The sequence below is a fragment of the Octodon degus genome, unplaced genomic scaffold (genome assembly GCF_000260255.1).
Source record: "Octodon degus isolate 3935 unplaced genomic scaffold, OctDeg1.0 scaffold00047, whole genome shotgun sequence".
NCBI classification, from domain to species: domain Eukaryota; kingdom Metazoa; phylum Chordata; class Mammalia; order Rodentia; family Octodontidae; genus Octodon; species Octodon degus.
In genome coordinates, this window is record NW_004524623.1 from 13,709,115 (window position 1) to 13,714,818 (window position 5,704).

Sequence of the window (5,704 nt, forward strand, 5' to 3'; positions counted from 1 at the left end):
TCCTCCTCCTCCTCGGAACTGGAGATTAAACTCAGGCCCTTGCACTCGCCAGGGAAGTGCTTATTGTACTGAGCCATCTCCCCAGCCCCCTATAGTGCTTCTATCTAACTTAGCTGTCTGTAATGATCCTGGGTTGTCCAGAGGCCAGTTGGAGCCTCTTCCTGCTGCAGAATCTGTGTCTGAACCAAGAGAAAAACTGAACACTGAGCCACCTGGAAGGATGTGGGAATCAGTTCTAAAGCACCAGCCTGACTTAGGGTAAAGCGAAAACTCATACATGGTTTACAAGCAGGAAGTGTAAAGGTTGACGTGGGTTATTCTATAATTGCTTTGCCTTGGCTACTTTTCTTCCATTCCTGAGATAAAAGTACCCAAATTTACCTCCCTTAGCTGCAAGCAGGCTACCCCCTCTGGCCACTGTAGCACTCACACCATCTCCCTCCTCTTGCACAGGATGAGGATGTTTACAAAGTGAGGACCCTGGCTCCCTGCTGAGTTAAACTTCTAAACTTCTCAAGCTGACACAGTGTATCAACTATTACAGGACACATACTTGTAGTCATGCTTTGCTAGGCAGGTTCTTTTTTTTTTTTTTTTCTTTCCTGTACTTCCTACTAGATTGAACTCGTAGTGATTCTCCAGTTTATAGCTTCCCAAGTGCTGGGATAACAGGTATGTAAAACTGCACCCAGTCTCAATCCAGGTCTCAGGCTCCCCGGGGGTGGGGCCGGCACAGCCAGGCCTGGGGATTGAACCACTGGCCCCTGCTTGCAGGTGCTTTAATCCGCTGAGCTATTTGGTCTGCCCTAGGCAGGGTCTCTCTGTGCCAGAGGTGGTCATTTATCATACTGTGGGAATAAGGGGTGAGTATAATCAATCATTGAGGGTAGAAAGACCTTGAAATGGGCCAGCAAACAAGCTATGTCTGCAGACTACAGTGGAGCTGGATGTGGCCGGACAGAATTGGGACAAATTATCTCTGTCTCTGCCAGTGTAGTCAGTCACGGCTGAGTCTGGTGGCCCAATTATGAAGTTGCTGTCTTTAAAATTTTTTTCTATTACATTCCATCCTCTTCTTCACTCACATCTGTAAGGATGCTCAATCTCCGGCTAGTGAGGCCAATGCCATGCGTCACCCGGCATGCCCTTCACAGCCTGGCCCTTGCACAGAGACAGGAGAGGAGGGCGGCGAGCTGCCTGGGGAAGCAGGCTTGACCTGTTAGTTACAAATCCCAGGCCACATGTGCAGAACAGCTTGAGTCCTGCATGGGAGAACTCCAGCGGGTTTCCAGCTGGACGGCCTGGACCTGACTGTCAGCCAAGGTGTGGGTCATCCAAAACTTCACTACTGGGGGTCAGGGAGATGGCTCAGTAGAATAAGCACTTGCCTGGCAAGTGCAAGGGCCTGAGTTCAATCCCTGGTTCCGCCAAAAAAAAAAAATAAAATAAAATAAAACTTCACTACCTGTCTTGACCAATTCTTTGCTCAGGGCAGACAGTACCTGGAAACTACCTGTCCTGACTATGAGTGATGTTTTTGGTTTTTACTTTTTTTTTTTTCCTTGTGGAACTGGGGATTGAACTCAGGCCTTTGCGCTTGCCAGGGAAGTGCTTATTCCTCTGAGCCATCTCCCCAGCCCATGTTTCTCCTTTTTGCTAACAGCCCTACCTCCCCTGGCTCACCCTTCAGGTTATGCATTCCAAAGCCTTCTCCTAAAGAGAGGTGTAAGTGTTGCAAGCAGCCACTTAGATAGAAATACTATAGGCAGTTACAGGGCCAGGCCCTCAAGGAGACAATGTGGAAGCAAGGTGACTTTGCAACTCGGGAAGAAACAGACTTTCCCTCCTGTGGGCCAGATCTCAAGACAAAAGAGTAAACAAATGCAGCCACATACTTCCCTAGGGGTGGGCACCAGGGATTGATATTCTAAAGAGGTTATCAATCACCTTGAAAGAGCCAGAGAGAGTCACTAACTCAGCACCCAACAGGAACAGACCCTATCCCATACTCATGCCCACTTGCTACCTGATTCTCTTCCCCATTTGATCCTGATTTAATCAATTTTACCTAAGCAATGGTACTTAGAATCTTTTGGGCCAGGGAGATGGCTCAGTAGAATATGCGCTTCCCTGGCAAGCACAAGGGCTGGAGTTCAATCCCAGATTCCACCAAAAAAAAAAAAAAAAAAGCACTTAGAGTCTCTTTTTTTGCTGGTACTGGGGATTGAACTCAGGACCTTGCATTTGCCAGGCAAGCACTTATTCTACTGAGCTGTCTCCCCAGCCCCAATGTGCTTAGAATCTTGTTGGTTGACCATAGTTTCATCTCACCTCATGAACCAGTTCCCATGTTTTCTGCCCTAGACCTGCCTCAACAAATGGTTTTGCTCTATAAAAATCCTTAGAAATTACAGATTCCTGGGTTCATAATCAATATAGGAATCAAAGTAGACAATAAATATTTGAAGATTTTTATCAGCTGAGCTCAGCGACCATCAGCATAGATCCCTGTTTCAGAGTCTAAGTGAGCAGTCTTGACAGAGGTCATGAAGTGTATATACAGAGGGGAGAGAAAAACAAAAAATAAAATACAAAGAAAATCCTGTTAGTCAAACAGCTAGATCAGGAGACATCCTGCCGGTGAGTTAGAATAAAATATATATATTGCTTATTCAGGGTCCGCGCTTTCTCAGGGTGTATTTCTTCCATATGGTTACTTCTTTCACAAGTAGGCAGGCCTGTTTTTACTACCCTGGGGTCAGCTAAAGATTACCATCGCAATGCCTATGCTTAAAGTCTGGGTTTAGGCCCGGGGAGATGGCTCAGTGGAATAAGCGCCCCCCCCCCAAGTGCAAGGGACTGAGTTCAATCCCTGGTTCCGCCAAAAAAAAAAAAAAAGTCTGGGTTTAGGCCATCATGCTGGGCAACCCACTCAGGTCGCCTTTCTGTCCATCTCTAGGACAGAAGCCAAAAAATTGATTTTTAGGGGGGGGGCCTGCCCATGAGCTCAGGTGTTTAAGTGCCTGCTGAAAGAAAGCAGTCAGGCTCAGGATGTTGTGGTTCCATCCCCTCATCCTGAAGCCAAACCAGACCTGCCCTGAAGGCATCCTGAGCGCCCCCTCCCCCCCAAAAAAAAACCCAAATCCTTCTGCCATTAAAAAGAAAAAATGAGGGGCTGGGGAGATGGCTCAGTAGAATAAGTGCTTCTCTGGCAAGCGCAAGGACCTGAGTTCAATCCCTGGTTCCGCAAAAAAAAAAAAAAAAAAAAAAAAACCAACAAGCACAATTGCTCAGGTAAAATTAACTAAATTGGGATCAAATGAGGAAGTCAATCATGTAACAAGTGGGCATGAATACAGAACAGGAGCTCTTCCTGTTGGGGGTTGGGTCAGTGACTCTTCCTGATTTTTTTCAAGGTGATTGCTACCTATTTAGAATATCAATCCCTGAGGTCCATCCCTAGGGAAGTACTTGAGTGCATTTGTTTACTCTTTTGTCCAGAGGTCAGGCCCCCTGCCTGTCTCTCCCACAGTTGCAAGGTGACTTGCCATCTGTATTGGCTGCTTGAGGGCCTAACCCTGACTCACTTCCTGTCTTGTTTCTGATTTAGCTGCCTACAACACTCAGAAGTTGCCTCTCTTTTCATGGTGGAAATTAGGTTCTTGCCCTTTCCACATTCCAAGCAAAGGGCTGCCTGGAGAGAGAGATGGGACACTCCGGGGGCGCCAGGCAGAAACTGCTCTGACGCTTCTGTGCCTGTGTGCCTGGGAGAGCGGAAACCTGCCAACACAGCTGGCTTGCAAAGAAGTGAAGAGCGAACATCTCTACCTCAGGACCGCAGGTACAATGCTCGGGACTCCACCCAGCCGACTAGAAGCTTCTGAGGCACAAGCAAGGAAAGAAAAGAAAGACTGAGGGCCTCGCTTACAACTGACTGCCAACTCACATAATCTCATTGAAGCCGGGCTAACAATGCCTCACTCCTGCTACAACGGGTCTCACAGATTAAAGTATAACAAGCTTTGAGGCTGAGAACTCTGGTCTTGAAGGGTGAGACAATGTCTAAAACAGCTTTTTTTCTTTTGGGGGGAAGACGGGATCTCACTGTATAGCTCAGGCTGGCTTTGAATTTACAGTGATCTTCCTGCCTCAGCCTCTTGAATGCTGGGATTACAGGCATGCACCACCATGCCTAGCTCAGTCTTTGGTTTTTGAATGCTGCTAAACAGGGAAAGGAAATGTAATTAATCAAAGCAGACAAGGGCCGGGGAGATGGCTCAGAAGAATAAGCGCTTGCCTGGCAAGAGCAAGGACCTGAGTTCAATTCCCAGTTCCGCAAGAAAAAAAAAACCAGACAAAAAGTGGAGTGTAATGGCACATGCTTATAACCACATCAGAAAGGCTCTGAGGCAGAAGGATTACAAAATCATGCTGATACAGGGAGCAAAAAATGATGTCAGTTGGATGACCTCCAAATGACATAGGGAGACAAATGATCTCTCTACCTAAAAGATACCTGGGACAAGTTCGTATTCTCTAAAACTGAAGAATGAATTTTAGGAACAAACGGAGGTTATGAGCAGAACATATTTATTGAAGGAAAGAAAGCTCCTGTCCGAGACAGGGACAGGAAGGGGGCCCAACTGGGTTGTCCCCAGGAAGCTGTCTCTTCTAGGGACTTTTATAGAGGAAAACCATGTGGTGAGGTGAGTCTAAGGTGGTGAACACACGGGAACTTGCTTATGTGGGCATGAGGTGGGACAAAACTATGGTCAACCAATGGGATTACAGGCACCATTGCTCAGGTAAAATTGATTAAATCCAGGACCAAATGAGGAATGGATTCACGTAGCAAGTGGGCATGAATACAGGACAGGGTGTCTTCCTGTTGGGGGTTGGATTAGTGGTGATTGATACTTATTTAGAATGTCAATCCCTGATGCTCATCCCTAGGGAACTATGTAGCTGTGTTTCCTCTTGTATTGGTCTTGAGGTGTGGCCCATATGGGAGTGACTTGTCTTTTTCCAAGTTGCAAAGTCACCTTGTCTTCCATCTTGTCTCCTTGAGGGCCTGTCCCTGTCTGACTGCCTACAATATTTCTATCTAATTCAGCTGCCTACAACACCACAGCCTGGCCAATCTGGCTAGTGAGACCCCACCTCAAAATTAAAAAAAAATTTTAGCAGTGCACAAAGGCTTGTTCTATTTCAGTGCTTGATCTATGTAACCAATGAAGCCACCATGTACAGACAAGACGCAAGCGGTCCTTCTATCTCATGTCAGAGTGCCTGTGGTCTACTACTTTGGTCTTAGACCTGCGTCTCATCCTGCTCAGCTAGAAGCCTGTTGTGGGCCTTGTCTGCCATTAGCTTGTGGCTGTGCTCCAGGCGGTCCCACTTCTTTCTGAACATTTTTCTTCACCTTTAGGAGCAGACTGTGGTGCACACAGGGCAGTTTTCTCAGCTGTGCCAATGCCAATTATCCAGCACTCTGGTAAACGTCATAGCTCCTAGGCTGCTAGGTGTCAGATACATGGAGTTCGTGTCCCTGGAAATCTCAGAATTGTTATAACCTGTAAAATCAATTCCAATTTTGTAACTTTGTATGCTTCCGCTGTGATTTTAGCCTGACACATGTGTCGCCATCTTGTGCTGTATGCGCCATTTTGTATACATGTTTCCTTTGTAACTTCTGCTTTTGTAA